This window comes from Podarcis muralis, chromosome 6, assembly GCF_964188315.1.
Source record: "Podarcis muralis chromosome 6, rPodMur119.hap1.1, whole genome shotgun sequence".
In the NCBI taxonomy this organism is placed as follows: Eukaryota; Metazoa; Chordata; class Lepidosauria; order Squamata; family Lacertidae; genus Podarcis; species Podarcis muralis.
In genome coordinates this window covers 20878355-20901235 of record NC_135660.1, presented here as the reverse complement: position 1 = coordinate 20901235, position 22881 = coordinate 20878355, and positions in this window count along the sequence as shown.

Here is a 22881-nt window from a genome sequence, read left to right as displayed (position 1 = left end):
GACAAAGCCATTGCAACAGGCTCCTAATCAGGTCTTGAGACCTTGCGTGCCCTCTCTTTAAACCCGTGATCTTGAAAAGGAGCTTTAAATTGGAAATTATTACACATTAAAACCTCAACATGGGCTGGATCGAAGTGGATCGATATCTTGCCGAGCACAATAAATCAGCTTTCTGCTCTGCGGTTACTGTTTGCTGAACATATTTAAATTTTCTTGTAACAAATTAATTCCAACATTTTCTCTTGATTGAATTAGGGCAAGTGTTGGAGCTGTCACAAGTATTTCACTGCTTCAGGGAGACAAATTGCTCGTCTGGACATGGGTAACAAGCCAAAGTGTTGAGTCCCTGATAATCTTTCCACTAATTCTCCATTACAGCAAAATGAAGCCATAAATCACCATGACAGCTGATCGATGTAAACATTGTTTCCGCCATGATTGCCAGAGCTCCCTGCGGAGTTACTGTCCGCTTACAATTCGCTGAAATTACTCCCAGTGCAGCCTCCCTGGAAACTAAGTGAGCCTTAGAACCAAAGTCACTCCTGTCTAAAAAGTAACCATCTCATTTCAGATCTCAGCCTCACTTACAAAATAGCAAATATTAATCAAAATGCCCTATTTAGCTACAGGCGAGGTAATCTTTTAAAGCTAAGAAGTATTCCTCGGGCAATCATTCTTGCTGCACGGGGGGAAAAATGAAATTTTAAACTCCTATTTTATAAAATATATTTGTGGAAATGTAACAGTGTCAGCTTCAAGTACTGTCATTTTCTTTTAGCTAACTAGTGGCAACTTGGATGAAATTACTTGACCCTTTATCGAGTTCTACTAATGTGTTCTAAAAAAGAAATTAAACCACCTTCTGCCTTGCCCTGTGGCAGCTATCCATGCACATTTAATTCTAGAAAAGATGCATTAAGTAGTTCTCTACAGAACTGTTTCACATACGGACCCTGGCGTGCAGGTGATCCGTCTGCATAATGCCACACTTCTTCGGGTGTCTTCCAATGTTTTAGCAAACAAGGGAGAGCATGTAGCATTGTCCTTGTGGCGCCGGAATGGGGATTAAAAATAGAAGCCATCTGAATTAAATAGTTAACGTTTTTTCCTAAATGGTCAAGACAGTAATGGAAAGAGAATTTAGCAAGGAGTCAGAATTCTAGTTAAAATGAAAAACACTTTGAAAGCATAGAATTCTACAGGGCAAATATTAGGTTCACAGCAGTAGATGAATATTCAGCCTATGCAACAAGTTCTTGACAATTGGTGCTTGCTTTTCAAACAAGACGCTACTAAAATGTTTGGAACTGATACATTGATTTTTTTTTCCTTAACAAAGCAGGGTTGCCAAAGAGAAATAAAATATTAATTTTTGTATCTGCTATGGGAACACACGAAATGCAGGACGACACCTTGATTGATTGCACTTCAAGCTTCTTTATTATTCGGAGGATTTGCTCTTATGTGGGGGGAGATGTTTATAATAATAGTTGCATTTCCAGTTTTGCAGAAACAAAAATTCCACAAGCATTGGAGGCAGTATTCTTCATGTTTAATATCCCTGCTTTTCTGTTGAGGAAGACCCAGAGTAACCCTGAGCATGGGAGGAACAGATCTAGAAATGACTCAGGCATCATCCTAAAGACCTTTCAGACGCCATAGAGCCATCTGCTTAATGGTTGGCATTAAGCTAGAAACTGTACGGTGCAGATTGCAACTAACGCACGGCTTCCTGCGCACACAGCATGTGGCACATGTTGGCACATCAACCCAAACTTCTCCATATACCATTCCAACTGTGCATATGTCAAGGTTTAGAATATCTGTGGGCAATCACCCCAGTCCAGCAGCATCAAGGCTCATATCAATGCTCTGACGTTCCTGCAAAGGCCCTACTATGCACATGGCATTTCATGCCCAGTGATGGTTAACATGAAGCATTTCCTCTCATTGAAGGGAATGGATCAATGATCGCTCAATGCAGCCCCAAGTTCTGACCAGCAATTGGGCCAGCAAACCTTTCAGCCTGTGCAGTTGCAGAACTGAGAAACACTTAACGCTGAGATTTGTCCTAACAACAACAATAATAATAACAACAACAACAATAATAAATTTTATTTATACCCCGCCCTCCCCAGCCAAGGCCGAGCTCAGCATGGCTAACACCAGGTGTAAAAACAATTGATTAAAATACAACATGAAAAACAAGATTAAAATACAGTGGTACCTCAGGTTAAGAACTTAATTCATTCTGGAGGTCTGTTCTTAACCTGAAACTGTTCTTAACCTGAAGCACCACTTTAGCTAATGCCGAAGCACGATTTCTGTTCTCATCCTGAAGCAAAGTTCTTAACCCGAGGTAATATTTCTGGTTTAGCGGAGTCTGTAACCTGAAGCGTATGTAACCTGAAGCGTATGTAACCCGAGGTACCACTGTACAACATTAAAATGCAGCCTCATTTCAGTAGAAACTCAAATCAAAAACTTTTGGGGGGATGAAAACGTCAAATCTTCACCAAGGCCAGCTATCCAGACTGGTCCTACCTGGGCCAGAAAAAAGCCAGGGAAGTCCCCAAATAGGAGTTCCATCACAGAAGGAGAAAGGAAAAAGGAAAGAGGGGAAGGGGATCAAGTTGATTCCAAGCCAAAGGCCAGGCGGAACAACTCTGTCTTACAGGCCCTGCAGAAAGAAATCAGATCCTGCAGCGGCAGAGGCAGCTACGCCGGCTTTGCTTGGTCAGCCTTCATAAAGGAGTGTCCCAAACATGCAAATAGCTGTGCCCACCTTGTTCTTCAAAAAGAGGGGATGGGGGGGCATGTCCATTGCTGGAAGACCACCTTAGGCCTCATTCACATTCCTGGGAGATGTAGCTTGTTAAGCGTACTGAGCGTTGGAAGGAGGCGCCTATTCTCCTCACGCAGCAACAATTCCCAAGGCGGTTTAACAATCAAACCCTCTTCCCAGTGAACTCTGGGAATTGTAGCTGTGTGAGGAGAACTGGTGTCTCTTTACTGCTGTCAGGACTAACAAACTACAGCTCCCAGAATTCTTTGGGGGAAGCCATGACTGTTTAAAGTAGTATTTTAGTGCTTTAGCTGTATGGTGTGAATGTGGCAACTCATCTCCCCAGTGTCCCCCCAGTCCTCCAGAGCAGATTTGGGAAGCGCACAAGGGCTACCCAGGGAGAGGAAAGGGGACATTCTGTTGCACAAATGGAAATCCTTGTGCAAATGGACTACTTCATTGGATACCACCCAAGGTTTTTGTAATTTTAAGTTTCTTGGTATATCACCCTAAAGTCTTTTTGAGGGGTTCAAGGGCAGTTTAAACATTTTAAAGTGAATAACTAAATTGCCTATCCAGGAGGCTAGTGTTATGAGGATACAGTGGCAGGTGGGAAGGAAATATCTGTATCCATCTTAGTTCTTTGAAGGAAGAGTGGCCTTTTATACATATAAATGGTCAATATCATTTATGATATTGCCTTCTAGGAATTCTTCATTTCTGCCTTGGAGTGGGGGTGGGGAATTATCAAACTGTCAAATATGCTGTTAGAAACAAAAGCCTTATGTGCCTGGTTTTAAAATCCCCCCAATAAATTAATAAACACACAACAATGAACAGGTTTTTCAGTTATTGTGGATGTTCCTATATATCACCTGCCGTCTAGCCACAAATGTACGAAGGTGTTTTGGAAAGTAATGGCAGCTTTCAGCACCAAAAGTGGGCAGCCGTTTTGCCATTACGTTCTGAAACACCCTCATAATAATGAAAACATAATGACATATTCTTTTATTCCAGGTGCCTTAAATACCACTGGTTTGACAGGTGCCTCCGTCATTAAACTCGGGGCCAAGTAAACAAAGGTATGTGTTACCAGGAATTAAGATGAAAACAATAAAGTTAATAAGGCAAATGTTTTTAAAGGGAAGCACTTCCTAAGCGTGAGATAAAATTCTCCTGAGAAACGGACAATCAACCCTTAACAGAAGTATTGGGTGGGAGGGAGGTAACAGTCACACACACAAAAAACCTTCAAGTCGCACCTCTGCAGTTTTAGCCACACATTTTATGAGTTCATCAGAGTATTGGAACCGAAAGGGAAAATGGTTAAAATGCATTCATCAATGTCTGTCTCAAAGTTGGCTTCAACCAGTCATGAGTTCAGATCAATGAGTAATCATTACAGAAGAGAGAAAGATGTTAGAGGTGACTATACAAAGATAAAAGAAACCAATGTGTAATGATAAATCATAACATTTTTAGTTTTGACTTTGGAGAAGGGGTTGAGTGAATATATTTTTGTCTCTTGATTCTCTGCTACATGCTGCAAGTTTCCCTAAAAGAGCATATATTATAATTGACATGCACTCAACCGAGTTCCTAATTTGGACTAATTGAAACTCAACAACCCTTTACAAAGTACAATATTTTTTATCAAATAGGATCGATTTTCTTCATTCCGAATCTTTAGACGTATTTATAATGAAAGCAGCCAAAGTCTGTTTTGTGTTAATCTGTGTTGTTTTTAAGATTTGCTTTTGATTGCCCTAATATTGGTCACATAAATATATTTTATGGTGCTTTACACGAAAAAATCCCTACGAGAACTTCACTTACCATTTTATTGCCTGATTTCTTGTAGAAAATTGTTTGCAGCTAATCTGTCACTGCAGTTGTATGGAACGCACAATTAAACAAAGGGATTTATATTTGTTCAACTATGTTTAAAAATGACACAATATCTTTTTCCAAAATAAATCCTTTAATAAATATATTTTTCTTCCATCCTGTAGCTTTTCTTCTTTTTTTCTGTTATTGGTGAGTTTGATGTTTTCCCCCCTCTAAGGAGGTCAGCAATATGGAAACATAAAGGCCAATTTAATTTGTGCATCTGTGGCTGCCAAGTATTTTAATTCAGACAGCTGTGACTGAAGAGTTAATATTTTACTTGTCAAAATCCTAAAGAAGGCCAGTGAATCACTCTAATCCTCATTAAGAGGCTTTCCCCTAGTAGCACCCTAATTCAAAATAATGAAAGTAGAGACTGAGTGCGATTCTAATACCAGTTGAGACCTATCTTTTAATATTTCTCCAGTGATGGATTAGGGATCGGGGAAATTCATCTCAGATCATAGAGACTAATTTAATAAGGGATCATTCCAAGAGTATTGCATTTTATAATAATGTCATTTAATGTGTCGTCTTCCATTTTTACTGTCCCATATGTATGCTTACATGATGGTGCCATAGGGATAAACTTGGAAAGAACCAGAATCATTTCAGGTTTTAGGTCCTTCATAACTAGCAAGTTTATCAATGATATCATCTAATAGCGGCTCCATTATTACAAAGTGCTTAAAAAAAAATAGCAAGGGGGGCGGGGAGAAAGGAAAGAATGGTAAAATAAACATAATCAGCTTTTCACATGATTGAAAACATTGCGGGGGGGCTATTTAAAAGCAGACTTAAATCAGATTGCACGGAAAGCTACAATATTGATATAATGTGAAGAATGCAATAAGACCTTGTTGCGTAAAAACACGCGGTTAGGAGCATTTAAAATGCATCGCCAAGTTTTTTTCTGATGCAACAGTATGTGCCCTAGAACATTGCAGTGGTTGGAAGTAAAGTATTCCGACCACTTAAGTGGAGGCAGGAAACCAGCCAGCCAATGGTATGCAAAGAAAATCCCATGGAGTTCAACAGTGAGATTTGGGCACGTTCTTGACTCTCTCACTGAAACGAACGAGGCTTAAAAGCAGACTAGCTATGTCTCTGCACTGAGACATGGGCTTGTGACAACTCAGAACACGAGCAAAATGGTCCCTGTTCTAGCTCCTCTTTTTCTTGCTTGTCGGCTTATTTACCATCAGGGCCAGGCCTTCCTCAGGAGACAAATGGACAGAATCCTAACATATGTTCAGCCATTTTAATTTTATGGTGGCACATAATATTCTGGTTACACTTAGTTATGCAGCAGACCCCCCGCCCTTACCGCCAAGCACTCCCCTGAACGTAAAACCATTGGCGACTATAATAGCAACACTTAAAGCACTCGGGGGCTGCGGAAACATGCCCACATAAATGTCAATACATTATTATTGGTCATAACTCCTATGGCGGCTCCACAAGCTCTGCTTAATCACAATTACGTTTTATGAAGCCTCCAGGACAACTGGCCTACTAATAAGTATTTCTTTTCCAAAGTCATTCTCGGGTGAAGGCATTTCTTTCCAGAGAGCAACTCAACAGCTTCCCTGCAGTAACTGAGACAATGCAATTCGTGTAGTGTAAAACTGATGTGAATTCAAATTAACCATTTGAACAATAACACACCGAATGCAAAACCAGGCTTTGCTTTGAAATCTTGAATGCCTTTTTGATGCATCCTGTTGTGTTTTTCCAATGGTTATTTGTTGATTTTCCAAGCATCTCTCTTTTCAGGTACCTTTCCTTAGACAATTTCCCAACATGTGCATTGCCTGCTTATTTATCTTTTTTTCTTTTCATTTAACACCCTAAATGCATATACATAGGCACAGTTGGCTTTAACAGAGTATATAACTTCAGTCCATTTTAATCGCATCGGCAGGTTTCTCCACAACCTATTGCACTTCCATTGTCTGAAATCCAAAAGTTTTCTCACTTTCACCCATAGAAACTTGAAATGTTATTTTCCATGACCATTTGTCTTTCTTTACAATTATTCGTTGTGTAGATCTTCCTCCATATTTTCAAAAGCAAGTTTGGTGGGTATTTGTTGATTCTACTATTTTATATTGTGTTTTGATTGATTCGTTGTATTTATGAAACTCACATTGTATTAATATGTTGTCCCCTCCTTTGGAGGCCTTTGGTATATAAATGAACCATAGCATGACACTTACTGGGTCAAATTCCAAGGCTCCCTCCAGTGAAAAGTGCCTTCCTCCATCAGAAGATATTCTCCCATGGAGGAAGGGAACCTTTGGATCCAGCACAATATTTACCTACCGCTATAGGATGTGCAAAGCCCAACAATATAATCTCAATCACCCTTATGACAACCCGGTAAAGCAAATCAGTATTGCTGTCGCCATATTGCCAGTAATCTGAGACTGAGAGATAATGGCTTTCTAGAGCAGGGGCAGGCTTTGGTAATCTTTGGTCATATGGCACCCTGAGCAAGGCCAAAAAATGGCACCCCCAAAGGGATCTTCTCCCTATTGCCCTAAATCTGGCACTGTCTTAAGGCCATGTAATGAACTCATGTCTCAGGCAAGTTGAACCAAGACCTTACTGATTGAGACTAAGCTCAGTCTCTAAACTACCAGACTATACCATCTCCCATGTGACTTCGTATGCATGCCAGATGTATTTTTTAAAAAATCCTTTCTATCTTATACCTTTATTAGTTCTTCCACTATATGGTAAACCTGTTTCCCTTTATTTACAAAATACACACATTAAAAATGTATTTTCATTGGGGAGGAGGCAAGTCTGCTTACCTTATTCGCACTGTCAATGCTGGGGAGAGCCCTGCTCAAGGGGCTGGCCTCACTGTCCAATCAGCGTCGACGGAGGCATGTCCACGGGGAATTTAAACTCTGGTGCAGCAGGGAGGCCGTCCTCTCACACCCTTTGCCAGATCTCCCAGACTCCTCGCCCTCTTTTTTCTGCTTTGATGCGTTACGACCTTGCTATGGACTAATGTCGGTCGTCATATTGTTGGGAGCGGGCTGGAATTCTTCCACTTGGCAAATTGGCTCCACCCTTTGGTTTATGCCTACCTCGTACCACTCGTCACAACTTTGTGAGGTTAGGCTTTGAGTAAGCCTTTGTTTGGTTAGAGGGGAGGTTGTAGCCTCCGCCTGCCCCTCCTCATCAAGGGTATCCTGTACTGTTAAAAGGATCTGAGGGTGTGAATCTGATTTGGAGTGCCCCTGATTTGGTGTAAATCTTAGGGCTCCCCTATTGGTGGTTTGCCCTTAGTTGGACTCCCAGCAGATGGGCAGGAGTAGAGATATAGTCCAGCTTCACCCAATGCCTGAGCCAAACCACTCACATCTCTAACCAATAAAGATGTGGCCTATTTGAACCCATGAACCAAAATTTGCTTGCTCATGTGCTTTATTTATCCACTAGAGGACCGCGGGTCACAGGGCCTTGGCATACAAGTGATATTCAGAGCTGTTTTGTTAAACTACAAAGAAAAAAAACATACCGCAGCAATTATCACTTCCAATTATGCAATACAAAAATAGTGGAACAATAAGTGGGGAGGAATGCTATGTGCGTCGAAAACATTTTAAAAAAATATTTCACCACTTTCAATTCTCCCACCTCTCTTTTTTTCCATCCGTAACAATGTAATTATGTCACTTTGCTTACAAAACTGTGCCTTCAGTGTGGACAGCACAATTGGTCACAGGTCCTTTTAATGATTCTTTGCAGCAGAATCTTGGAAACGCTACTGCCAGAAATGCGAACAGAACTTTCAGCCAAATATCCTATGCACCAAGGCTTCGTGACTTCTGCCAGATCAACTTTTGAGTGAGTCCAGATCTATGGCGGAAGTGGGGGTGGGAAGGTTATTCAGCCAGCAGGAGCGACAGATGACAGGAAACCTAGGAAGCTGAATAGGAGAGTGAGAGCAATAGAGTCTTCGAAGCTAAAGAGTAAGAAACATTGCAAAGTTTATGATTTAACTATAATTGATCTCCCAGGTGTCTCGGCTTTTTAAAGAAGAAAAAAAGCCGGAATATTACTTTTTTTCTCCTTTGGGCAATTGTTATGTGTAGGTACGTCCCTTATAGATTTCTAAGCCTATAAGCTGGAACTAAAAAATGGATCTCTTCACTGAAATCACTATAGGAACCTGAAAATCTGCAGCTTTACAGAGACAAGGACACCTGGAGGGTAAAGCTAAAAGGACGTATTAAGGAGCCTTGGAAGAGAGGCGATGATTTCTAACTGCTTGTGGAAGAGACTGGGAGTGAAATGTCTTGGGTTCTCTCCCTGGAATGAGTGAAAATTCATTTAAATCCTTCCCTGAGCACAAGAGCTTTTTAGCTCTTGTTACAGATGTGCAACTTTAACCACTTATCGCTCAGTGCGTTGAAGATTCAGCAGTTTCTTCCAGCCGTCTCATATCCCCTTTTGCCATTTATGTCACTCAGAACCGAATTGATGCGTCCTGACAGTTCTTGAACAGAGTTAGCACCACGGAAAGATTTGCCTGCAGAATGTATCAGTGGTCCAGTCAGCCAGCCACATTTACCTTTACTGCCACAGAAGGAAGGAAGGAAGGAGTACCTTGCATAGCAAAAAGTACTTCCCTCAAAGGGCCACGTTGCTTAATAAGCTTCACAAGCCTATTATAAGTCAGCTCAACCAAGAAAGTTGTATGGTGTTTCTGGAAGGATGCAGTCTAGGACTTTGATGGATGTCTAAGAAAATAGTTTTTCAATTGACTTGAGCTGCATGAGAACCAGGCTGAGAGCCGAGATGAGCTGTTCATCACCAGGATACTGGCACTCTTGGAATAGCCATTCTTTTTTTCTAATTCCTCTTAAGTACCTCCAAAGGGACACAATGCCCTAAAGCGCAAGTGTGGGGAAATTGTAGGGTGCTCCTAATGAAGTCCCCAGTCCCTATCCATTTTAGCCAAATGATTCTGCCTCTGGTAACCTTCTAAGAATAACAGCACAACAGGTAGAGGACAAGGACATGCAACTCACCTACCTCTGTAACCGGAGCACTAATGTCATTCCCAATGAGTGAATGCATGACCAGAAAAATCTTAGCACTGATGGTCATGGACAAGCAATTGAGAGTTGGCCTTTCTGGTCTGGAGCAGTATCAGTGGCTAGGTATACCAATGAGGCAGTCAGGTAACCTGACCAATCAGGTAACCAGTACAAAAATCTGAAAAGACAGTAAGGCCCCAGATTCTGCCAGGTTCCACCTATAATGTTCTAGACTCTACCTAAGCTATACCCTGATTCCACCTCAGTTCCACTATCCCATCCTGGCTCCACTCTTGATTGATAGATAACTACATGAATCAGGTTCATTCCCGGCTCTGCTGAGTCTGGACCCAAACATTGGACTTTCTCCCTTCCTTTGGCAAACCTTTATTAGGCATTACAAATATAGGTCATCATAAAACATCCATATACAAAATTTTAAAATATATACAAAAACAGCCATGTAAAATATGTAATAACGAGGAGTTTCATTGCAGCTTCTTCCCACTAAATAGTGCCATTCACCACTCTAGGAGATGCTATTGACAAAAACTCTGCCATCCGTGCAGTTAAAAAGGTAAAGGACCCCTGACAGTTAAGTCCAGTCGCGAACGACTCTGGGGTTGCGGCACTCATCTCGCTTTACTGGCCGAGGGAGCCGATGTTTGTCCGCAAACAGTTTTTCCGGGTCATATGGCCAGCATGACTAAACCGCTTCTGGCAAAACCAGAGCAGCACATGGAAACGCCGTTTACCTTCCTGCTGGAGTGGTACCTATTTATCTACTTGCACTTGACATGCTTTCGAACTGCTAGGTTGGCAGGAACTGGCACCGAGCAACGGGAGCTCAGCCTGTCACAGGGATTCAAACCGCCGACCTTCCGATCGGCAAGCCCAAGGCTCAGTGGTCTCCACCACAGCGCCACCCGCGCCCTTGCAGTTAGTTCCGGGCACTGGGGGAGGAAGTAGAGTGCGGGGGGAGCGCACTGCCCCTGGCAGCGCGCTCCCGATAGGGTGCCATCGCGGCTGCCCCCCCCCCCCGCCCATGCTGGGCACCACACCCCTGCAGTCAGCGTGCCCTGCCCCCAGGACGTGCGCCAGCCCCACCCCCGCCTGCCCTCTGCCCCCTGGTGCCGGAGCATGAAGCTCCGCCACTGCTTCCGGGTTAATGTCAGACAGATAGAATCTGATATTTTCATTGTGCCGTGATGTTAGCAAACATTGGCCCTGCCTGGGAGACTAGAATTTTTAAAATAAAAAACTGGCAAGCCTAGCAGGGACCCAAAGCCATTGAAAGCCCTTCTAGCTCAAAATATATGGCCCAACAGCTTTCCTGATTTTTATACCTTCTGCCTTCCCCATCTCTCTCCGTCAGTCATGCCTCTGTATCCCTAAACTTTCCCAGTCAATTCTAATTTTCCTTTCGGAGCCCCTGAGTCCTGTTGCCTATTCCAAGTCTTTGCCCAAATGTCCCTAACTGTTCTTTTTCTTTTCTTTTCCTCCTCAAACAATGTTAAACAAACCTCCAATTTGATTTCCCCTTTTTAAGGCCTTTTATTGAATGTGAAAGGAATATGTATTTTGTTTGTGCCGTATGAAATCTGCATGTAAGTGAGAATGGCACTTTAACCTAAGTAGCCGTATCAAACCGATATGAGGCTGCAGGGTTGTGGTCAATCTGGTATTTGTTTATTTCAAAATACAGTCTCCCCCCCCCCCCCCGGCACGTTTCCCGAATTTCTGAATTATTAACTACAGATACATGCATATAAATTCCAAGGCCACCGATTTTAGTTCCAAGCCTCGTTTTTTCTTGTCCTGTGCTTTCTGAAACTAAACATTTCAAATATTCAAATTCAGCATACAGTGCTATGGCAAGTGCTTAGCTGGACAGGTGATTTTTTTTTTTGAATTATTTTTTATTAATTTCCAATAAAAAAGAATTTTTAGTCATACATTTTCAATACAATCACAAATACATATTTTTGACTTCCATCAGTTCATCCGTGAATCCTCCGTGTTCTCGTCTTTATACTGCAAGTTCAAAATTTGTCATTGTCTTTTATCTTAAAATCCACCTACTCCCTCTCTTCCCTTTTTTACAATGTTTCTATACATATTTCTTCACAAAACTTCCTGTAAACCCACAAACGTTATTTGTTCATCACATATGCTTTTCATATAATCCACAAATTTACTCCAGTCCTCAGTGAACTTGTGATCTCGTTGGTTTCGGACTTTCCCTGTTAATTTATCTAGTTCTGCGTAGTCTGTTAATTTCATCCTCCACTCTTCTATAGATTGGACAGGTGATTTTCACACCAGTGACCATTAGCAGAGTAGCACAGCTGTCAGCAAAAGAGAAACAGTGGTCAGAGTCCAGGCCAGGATATGGTCTAAGGCAAACTGGCGTCTCCAGCTGTTGTTGGACTGCAATTCCCATTATCCCTGACCACTGGTCTTGCTAGCTAGGGATGGTGGGAGTTGTAGTCCAAAAACAGCTGGAGACCCAAGTTTGGGAAACACTGGTTATATGATGCAGCAGTCTTTCTGAAGCTAAGCAAGTCTGAGTCCACCTAATGGCCAAATGGGTGACTGTCCGAAAGCTCTGTGTCTATTCCCCTGATCTTCCAAAAGGAAGAATGGGAAATAAATAAATGTAGCAGGGACTGTGGAAAATGAGCAATAAGAGTGACCATGATTACCAGACATCATGCATGGTACATGGCTACTGAATTAGACTGCAATCATTCATTACGGGAGTTTTCTCTAATCTGGTGTCATCCGAAGGTTTTGGACACCAGCTCCCATCATCCCTGACTATTACCGTATTTTTTGCTCTATAAGACTCACTTTTTCCCTCCTAAAAAGTAAGGGGAAATGTGTGTGCATCTTATGGAGCGAATGCAGGCTGCGCAGCTATCCCAGAAGCCAGAACAGCAAGAGGGATTGCTGCTTTCACTGCATAGCGATCCCTCTTGCTGTTCTGGCTTCTGAGATTCAGAATATTTTTTTTCTTGTTTTCCACCTCCTTTTGTGGTCTGGTGCGTCTTATAGAGCGAAAAAGACAGTAACTACGCCGACTGAGGTAGATGGGCAGAGACGTCCGAAACATCTGGAGCCAGAGGGTATCAAGCTGGGGAAGGCTGACTTACATTTCACTTCCATTTTTGTCCTGCGCTATTGGCCTTTGGTATCCAGTGACATGAAACTGGACGGGGATGGATAAAGCTAGCAGGAAAAAATAATTTATGTGACTAGTAAGGGAAGGGAAGCTAACCTGAGAAAACCAATCCTGAGAAAGTCTAGGCCAAGGATGGAGAACCTGGGGCCCTCCAGATGATGATGGACTACACCTCCCATAATCCCTGACCATTGACCATGTTGGCTGGGGATGATCGAGACTGGAGTCCAACAACTGGATAGCTCAGTTGGTTAGAGCATTATTATTATTATTATTATTATTATTATTATTATTATTATTTCAGCTTCTACACCAGCCTATACCTGGAGGTCTCAGGGCAGTTCACAGCAAGACCACAACATATAAAATAAAACCAAAAGCAATAACCCAATAACCCCCCCTCCCCAAAAAAGCCACATTCTAAAAGGGTGTTGTATGTCAATAAGATCAACCAAAGGCCTGGTTAAAAAGGAACGTTTTTGCCTGGCGCCTAAAGGTGTATAATGAAGGCGCCAGGCGAACTTCCCTGGGGAGAGCATTCCGCAGATGGGGGGCCACTGCAGAGAAGGCCTTTCTCGTGTTGCCACCCTCTGGACCTCTGGAGGAAGAGACACACAAAAGAGGGCCTCAGAAGATGATCTCAGGGACCGGGTAGGTTCATATGGGAAAAGACGGTCCTTGAGGTATTGCGATCCCGAGCCGTTTAAGGCTTTACATCAGCATGGTGCTGATAACACCAAGATTGCAGGTTCGATCCCTGTATGGGACAGCTGCATATTCCTGCATTGTAGGGGGTTGAACCAGATGATCCTCAGGGTCCCTTCCAACTCTACGGTATGATTCTGTGATTACTTATGGAGTTTCACAGGCTCTCCACTCATGATCTAGTGGTGAATGAACTCCAAAAGTGATGTCAATAACTACTTCCTGTTTGCTGCAGCATCCAGTGACCAGGGACGTTCTAGATATAAGACATAAAGTATTGAGTCCGAAACTTGTTCCTTAACTGCTACAGCACCACTCACTCCATGGGGATTTCACATTCTGAACCTTAATATAATCTTAGCCCCTGAAAAGGGTTTTGTTGGGCAGGACTTAATTTGACCCTAGACCCCCCACCATGGACTTTGCAGGAAAGAACTCTCATACTTACCCCACTCCACCCCGATTTTATGAAGAGGCAGGCTACAAAGCACAGAGGACTGATGTGCCCTTAAAATATGTTTTACTTCTTCTAAGACCTTTGTCCTATTGCTACTGACAAAGCCATATTTCTCCAGGTTGTCAGAGAAAGCAATATATAATGTTACCCACAGGGTCTGTCATATTTGATGGTGTTGCCCATAGGGCAACAGAGGTTGCTTCATTCTTGTTCGCTATTCTGTCAGCTCTGAAGCAGTGCAGAGACAGAATCATCGGGAAGATGTAAGACGTTCTGCACAACAGTTTGCTGCCATATTTTTTTATCACATTCGAGTCTACAAAATCTCTTGTGTTTGGACCTTGGGCTTTCAATATGCAATGATTAAGCTATCTGTTACTGCTTAAAATATATGTGTGTATATAAATGTGCTTAATCACTGGTAATGCCACACAAGAAATCATCATCATCATCATTTTATTTGTATGCGGCCTTTCCACAGTTAAAAACAACGCTCAAGGCAGCTTACAACAGGACAAGATTTACATAATTACAAAAGTCATAAACAATAAATAAACCACATAAAAAAATACACAACCAAATGGAAAACAATTTCCACATAAATCAGAATCTAAAACTAAGAATGCAGCATTAATATCACAGTTTAAAATGACATAGGTAAAAAATAACAGCAATTAAAACAAAAACAAAAAAACAGAGCCCTCTCTGTCCAGCAGCAATGGCAGCAGTCCTTTATGGAGCCTGCCAAGCCAGTAATAATAATAATAATAATAATAATAATAATAATAATAATAAAATTTTTATTTATATCCCTCCCATTTGGTTGGGTTTCCCCAACTACTCTGGGTGGCTCCCGATCGAGTTTTAAAAACAATACAGCATTAAATATTAAAAACTTCCCTAAACAGGGCTGCCTTCAGATGTCTTTTAAAAATAGGATAGCTGCTTCTTTCCTTGACATCTGATGGGAGGGCGTTCCACAGGGCAGGCGCCACCACCGAGAAGGCCCTCTGCCTGGTTCCCTGTAACCTCACTTCTCGCAGTGAGGGAACCGCCAGAAGGCCCTTGGTGCTGGATCTCAGTGTCCGGGCTGAACTATAGGGGTGGAGACGCTCCTTCAGGTATACAGGACCAAGGCCGTTTAGGGCTTTAAAGGTCAGCACCAACACTTTGAATTGTGCTTGGAAATGTACTGGGAGCCAATGCAGATCTCTCAGGACTGGCAGAACTGGGGCCCTTAGGCGCTGAGCAGGGGAGTCCTCCTGGGTATGAGTATCTTGGGACCATTACACATGACAAGAAGATTCAAGACACCCAGCTGATTGTATTCATTTTGGTGTGGTAGGTGCGATGTTAAATTCTTTACTTCATGCGTTAGAACCTACAGCTTGTGTCACTGGGTCCCAGAAGCAGGGGAAGACCTTGGTAATATGGTGCCCTGCGTGAGGCCAAAATTTCACACACACACTCCTTCCCAACGCTGGGCAATATCACCTCATGACTCCCACAGCATCTCAGCAAGGTTGGTCTCTGACCCAGAGCTACTTGCTCCAAGAGATGCACATTATTAAAACAAGTGATTTATTTATTTTGCTTTTTCATAGATACAACATGCAATATTGTTGCACAACAAACGAGGGATTTAAAAGAGACAAATAGCTGTAGTTGCTTTATACATTTCTGCTTTGATAATGCTTGCTTTTAGTGTTACTTTGAATACAACCTTTTCTCATGCACATATGCACACACACTTTCTTGTATGAGAAAACGTTTTTATTTCCAAAACAACACTCAAAATGGATGAACATTGGGGTGGGGGGAGGCAGAATACAAGGGAGAGGAAGGTTTGGGAGAGGAAAGGGCGTCCATGGGTCTCCAACACAACCTGATTGTAGCTGACTCCTTGATAGCTCAGAACAATACATCCTCATGCTTTGCAAACAAGTCTTCATATAGACATCAAATGCTTACATACTCTCCTTTCTGCCACTTTATGCTATGTGCACTATAAGCTCAGTCCATTGTACTATTGGAGGTGTTGATCTGTCGTTCCAACACTAAAGTACCAGTTGTTTTGCCACCATAACTGCTCTAAGAGGCCAGATTCACTTCCCTTTTATCTAGTTCCAGAGGATATAGTTCAGCAGCCTATTCACAACTTTAGATTTCAAAGACGTCTCTTTCCTGACATTAACTTACCTGAACTAAGCTGTTCAGGGTGTAAAATCTCTCTCCTGAAAGAGAATACCCCTGTTCCTCTCTAGATTGCCTCTCTCAGAAAACTCCACCAGCAACATCTGCTAAAAATCAAGCCAGAAAGCCATAAAACGAGGAAGGCCCCACTAAGTACATGGAAATCCAGGGTCCTCTTCCAGCCCTCCCTTCACTTAACGTAAAGGACTTCCCACCAAAGTTACACAGACATAAATACTCCTTGCTCGGTTTGGAGAAGGTGAGAGTCTTTCTACTTACTGTTAAGTAGTAGGTGCAATGTTTGTGAGCAGATCCGTTCCGAGATCCAGGCCAGGATTTCAGAATGCCTTGCATTCATCACAGGCTGGTCCTTGGAATTTAGAACTAGACAGAAAGGACATGGTAGATCCTGTTGCTGTAAATTCTGAAAGGAAGACTAGCTGCCTGCTCATGGTTGTATACAGCTTCCCACATGGCTCCAAAATCTGCTCCAGGCAGTCTCCCAAGCCTCAGGAGCAAATGTGTGGACTGCAGGGCTGGAGGAGAGGAAGGAGAAGTTCCATTGCATGAGTGGAATGCCCACCGACTCTGAGCCTATTTCTGTAGGTTCCAGGATAGGGTGATTATGATTATGATCCACCCTCCACCACGTAAAATATAATATTGAAAACAGTTGAAAACAAATTGCATTGGCCTTGGGCGCCTGAGGCCACCATCTTGTTGCAGCTAAGACAATCTGGTTCTGGTTCAATGGGTGATCAGGTGGGAGCCACTGTTATGCCACCATGAATTCCACGATGGAGGAAAGATAGTGTAAGAAAACAAATAGAAAGGCATTGCCATTGTCTTAGAAAACATCTGTATGTGTTAAGCGTAATCGACACTCAGATCCTTATTCCTTATTCCTTATTCTGAACACAATAGTAAGATTAGAAAAAAGTATTTCATAGTGTGCTACATATGTTTTTTTACTGAAATCATTCCATTACTCTGGCTCTTTTGACCACAATGGTATAGAGGTTGGTGTGAGAAGTTAGTAACCCTTGGTTAGTTCCAGTGATGTCCTGAGGACAACATGTGCTATATATATGTATTATAATGCAGTATACTCTCAAAAGTAGTGCAACAGGACTCACAAACTCACACAAGACTACAACTTTCCTTCCATTTGCATCCAATTAAGTTACATTCAGAGTAGACCTAGTTAAATTCATAAACCTAAGTTAGTAATGTATGTTGATTTCAATGGATTTACTCTGAGTAGAACTAACATTGAATAGAATCATAGAATTATAGAATTGGAAGGGATCCCAAGGGTCATCTAGTCCAACCCCCTTCAGTGTAGGAATCCTACCCACAGCCGTCCCTGGTTGGGCTTGATCCAGCAACCTTCTGGTTAACAGCCAGAAGCACTGACCCCTTGCACCACAGAGACTTGAGTTCACAATCCATACGAGAAGGCTTTTTCTCACATTGGTCACGATTAAAAGGAAATAATCTGGATTTAACACATGGAAATTACAAATGAAAACCAGGATTAAATTTGGAAAGCTGTTCGTACACTGTGCAATTTGGACGCCTAAGATATCATAACCAAATTTTGCATTATGATCATTCTAAGTTATAAGATAAACAATGACAACTGTAAAATCGATGTACTAAGATATGTAAAATGCATTAAAATATATATATAATTCTAAGTTTTTCCAGATTTTTGTGTACAATCGGACACCATTTTGAATCAAGATGGAGGACTAAATATTTCAGAACTGCACTAATTTTATCCACCAATTTTGAAACTGAAATTATATTCTAGTTTCTTAGAATTTCCAAGGAATGCTGGGTACAAGGCTGCTAGTAAAGAAATAAATATCATGCTAACCCATGCTACTATTACTATAATTTTGTTTTACTCCAGGAGGTCACAAGAGTCTGGCTTAACATACAGTTCAGAGTGAGGCTCTTCCTACCAGGCTAGACAGTTCACAGCTAGCTCCCTCATCTCTTCTCCAAAGAAGGTTGGTGGCATCAAAAGGAAAATGCCACAAAGGGTAATAACTCCTCTTCCCCAGACTCCCAGGTGTTTGGGCTGCTTGTCCTAGTTTTATTAACTAATGATACCCAAAAAAATTGGCAGATTATGATACAGAAAGCCTAAAAGAGGGATAGCCAACATGGTGTGCTACAGATGTTGTAGACCACAACTCCCATCACCCCTGGCAGTTAGACATGCTGGATGGGGCTGGGGGAGTTATTGGAAACTTCTGGAGGGCCAAATGTTCCTCATCTCTGATCTAGAGTGAAGTCTGGCCAGGCCACATTAATCACCGGTGCTTCAGAACTGGAGACCCCTAATACAGCCCATCCTGCAATTCCGTCAACAGATCTGTGGCGCTTAATACTTATCTAAACTAACCGGTATCAAGGCCTCGAAGGAAAGGAGGACCTGTGTTCTAACCTGTGCAGGTGCCTGCAATTACGTAGCCATTAAGGTTTTATTTATGGTCAGACTCACTAGCTCTTAAGAGGTTAATGATTTAGTGTGCATTCAAGCCGAAACTTTTTTGTGTGTGTTTTTTCCTGATTAACAGCTTACCATGCAATCTTATATTTATCTTCTCCGAATTAAATCTAATTGTTTCCAGGGCTGAAATTTCAGGGCTGTGTGTTGAGTGTGGTTAAGTGTGACACATTTTCAGATTCCTGATATGGGAAGCTGCATATGCAACACCAATGTGCCCATTAAGTAGGTGGTTGCAGAACAGGATTATTTCACACTCCAGAACTGGTGGGGTGATGTAGTGCACTGAAATATCCAGTATAAACCATGTTCTTCATTGTTTTTCTCATACTGAGAAGAACTGTATCTTTGACATCATCCAGTCCCTTTTGAGGGGAGGCGAATCACCTGTGTTCACAGTAGGATAAGAATGTATTTGGGGCCAGACACGACTGCACTTAATCTGCCTAGTTTTCCCTCCTTTTAAATAGAAGCTGAGAGGAGTGGACACTTCAAATTTGGAGCTGCAGCACATGAGGCCTGTTGCATTCCTGACAACTATACCCTCTCCCCAGGCTTATATTTACACCAGAAAGGAAACTGCCATTGACATCTCCTTCCTAGAGCAAATAGCAGCAGTAGGGGTTGGGGTTGAGGGGTGGTCAACAGAAACTGCAGCGGGCAGGAGTGTTTTTGTAAAACCCTTCCTTCATATCAAAGTCCCAGTTCATGGGGACCATGGAGACAATTGCCTGCACTCACATACGAAAAGTGTCCATATCGTTTAGAAGCTGTTATGTACTGAGTTGAATAGGATCCAAAATGCAGCAGTCTGATTGGTCCTAGAACAATAGGATCCAAAATGCAGCAGTCTGATTGGTCCTAAAACAATACAGCAGTATGATTGGTCTGCAGGAGCCACCCAATCCAGCTCCAGATGGAAGTGAATCCACAACCTGATTGGCCCTCAGGAGAATTCCAGAATTAGCCAATCACGTGCAGCCCATTGTGTAAATAATGTATATAAAACAGATACTTTGGGGAAACTTTCATTCCTCCTCACCACTATGAGCTGAATAAAGAGCATGAAATCCACTCTCGACTCTTTGAGTATATTTCAGAAGCCATGAAGAGAAGACAGGCCAAAGTCTTCAAAAGAGGTACTGCATAAACACAAGTTGATTTTAGGGAAGCTAAAATATCATCTCCTTGACACTTTCTGGGTTTTTTAATGAAAATGCGCCCTTGATGCAAACTGTATGTTTCCATATTTATCACGGCCATGTTCCCAACAAATTCCAATCTCTTTGAAGTCCCATTGTTCACAATGGGACGAGGAAACACAGAAAGCTGCCTTATATCAAGTCAGACCGTTGGTCCATTTAGCTCAGTATTGTCTACACTGACTGGCAGCAGCTCTCCAGGGTTTCAGACCAGAGTCTCTCTCCCAGCTCTACCTGGAGGTGACAGGGATTGAACCCGGAGCCTTCTGCATGCAAGGCCGATGCTCTTCCACTGAGCTATGGCCCTTCTCATGTAAAGCAAACATCTTTCCTATTGAAATCAACAGGACATTCTGGTGGTATCCTTACACGGGGAGCTACCCAGGCATTCAATGATTTCGGACAGGAGATGTAAGATGCTCACATTAGTAATCATAGGACCTTTGTTGAGGATGTTCTGCCTGGTTGAAACCTAGTTCCTCCTCATCTAGATATCTCATTTTAGTCCAAAAGCCCGGAGAGATCTCCTTGGGGGTGGCCTCCCTTATGTGTTGTGCTTTCATAATTAAAAGAGGGTTTATCTCTGCCTTTACCTGGAGGTTATGTGGGCAGCAGTCTGCTGAGTTATATTCCTGTGTAGGAATCATTTTGGAGGAAATCTGGTCCTTTTTTTAGGTCATCCTCCTGGAATGAGACATTAAACAGTGCGATGCTATACACATCCGCTGTGAACAGTTCACAATTCAATTAAACTGACTCCCAGGTAAGCATGTGTAGGATTACACTCCTAACATGGCTAGATACAGATATATTCCATTATTTTTACTGACTGGCTTTATCTACTTTTTCTCTTCTTTTTATTATTTTGCAGTGTGGGTGATACAATGTCGTTTGGGTCCCCCTGTGCCCTAAACTCGATCTTCACCCACCAACATACCTTTCTAACCTCAATCCTAGGTGCGGATGCTCAGAAAGCAAGTCTCTCTGGATTTAATTTGGTGGGATACTTCCTAGTAGGCATCTTTGGAGTCACGGCCTAATTATCTGGCAAAGGAACCTGGCTGTTGTAATGCTGCACTTTTTAAAGCGTAGTGCATATTCAAGCTGTTTCCATTGCCAACTGATATTCCAACGCAGCAAAAGAAGAAGGAACCAAGGGAAAGGTCAACACTATACTTAGAGATGACACAGAGGGCTTCTGTGAGCCAAGGTTAGTCCTGAAGTGATTTTGCACAAGGTAAGGGGACGAACTTGCCATCTGCAAGGCTAAGAAATCAGCCGTATCTCTTTTTTTTGAAAAATAAATAAAGCAGCAAAGTCAATGGCTTATGAAGAGTGTATAGTGGTACCTCGGGTTACAGACGCTTCAGGTTACAGACACTTCAGGTTACAGATGCTTCAGGTTACAGACTCTGCTAACCCAGAAATAGTACCTTGGGTAAGCACTTTGCTTCAGGATGAGAACAGAAATCGTGCGGTGGCCGCGCAGCAGCAGTGGGAGGCCCCATAAGCTAAAGTGGTACCTCAGGTTAAGAACAGTTTCAGGTTAAGAATGGACCTCCGGAATGAATTAAGTTCTTAACCTGAGATAAAAGTAAAGGTAAAGGGACCCCTGACCATTAGGTCCAGTCGTGACCGACTCTGGGGTTGCGGCACTCATCTTGCTTTATTGGCCGAAGGAGCTGGCGTACAGCTTCCGGGTCATGTGGCCAGCATGACTAAGCCGCTTCTGGTGAACCAGAGCAGCGCACGGAAATGCCATTTACCTTCCCGCCAGAGCGGTACCTATTTATCTACTTGCACTTTGATGTGCTTTCGAACTGCTAGGTTGGCAGGAGCAGGGACCAAGCAATGGGAGCTCACCCCGTCGCGGGGATTCAAACCGCCGACCTTCTGATCGGCAAGTCCTAGGCTCTGTGGTTTAACCCACAGCGCCACCTGAGGTACCATTGAATATATAAGAAAATAAGATGAGCCTGCTGAATCAGGTCAATGGCCCTTGTGACCCAGCATCACAGTGATTGACCAGATGCCTGTGGGAAGCCTGCAAGATGGACATGAGTGCAACAGCACTCTGCCCCCCAAGCAGTTCCCGACAACTCGTATTCAGACACATATTGCCCCTGATAGCCTTGACCCCCTTGAATCTGTCTAATCTTCTTTTAAAGCCGTCCAGGTTAGTGGCCACCAATGCCTCATGAGTACCACAGTTTAACCACGTATTTCGTGAAGAAATATGGACCTGCCAACATTCAGCTTATGGTAATTGGATGTCTGCAAATTCTAGTATAAGTAGAGAGGGAGACAAACTCTTCCCTATCCACTTTCTCTGTGCCATGCACAATTTTATAAGCTTATATAACATCGCCTCTTACTTGCCTTTTCTCTAAAATAAAAAGTCCCGAAAACTGCAATCTTTCCTCATAGAGGAAACTTTCCTTTTTATTATTATTTTTTTTAAAAAAGTTTTGTAGTCAGGGAGCAGCCAGCCAGGCATGTCCATAGTTACAGATGCTCTTTTTATTATTGTTACTTTTAAAATATATTACCCTTTTCTACAACAAAATGGTTCTTATTATTCCCGAGTAAATGTGTTTAGCATTAAAGCAGGGGAGGCGAGCTCCGTTGTATTCCTGTAAGTCATGATGGTGCTATGATTTAGGTGAGTTTTTAAAATATGAAACTGAACATGCTCAGAGTGTTTCTTTAAATAAATAAGAAAACTGTAATCAATATGAAAGAAAGAAAGAAAGAAAGAAAGAAAGAAAGAAAGAAAGAAAGAGAGGTTCTAAGCAGTGTTTTCCACTGGTTTTATTGTGATTGAACTCAGGGACCTTTTATGGGCCAGATGAGGAGTAAAACAGTAAGGTATTTATAATATATAACC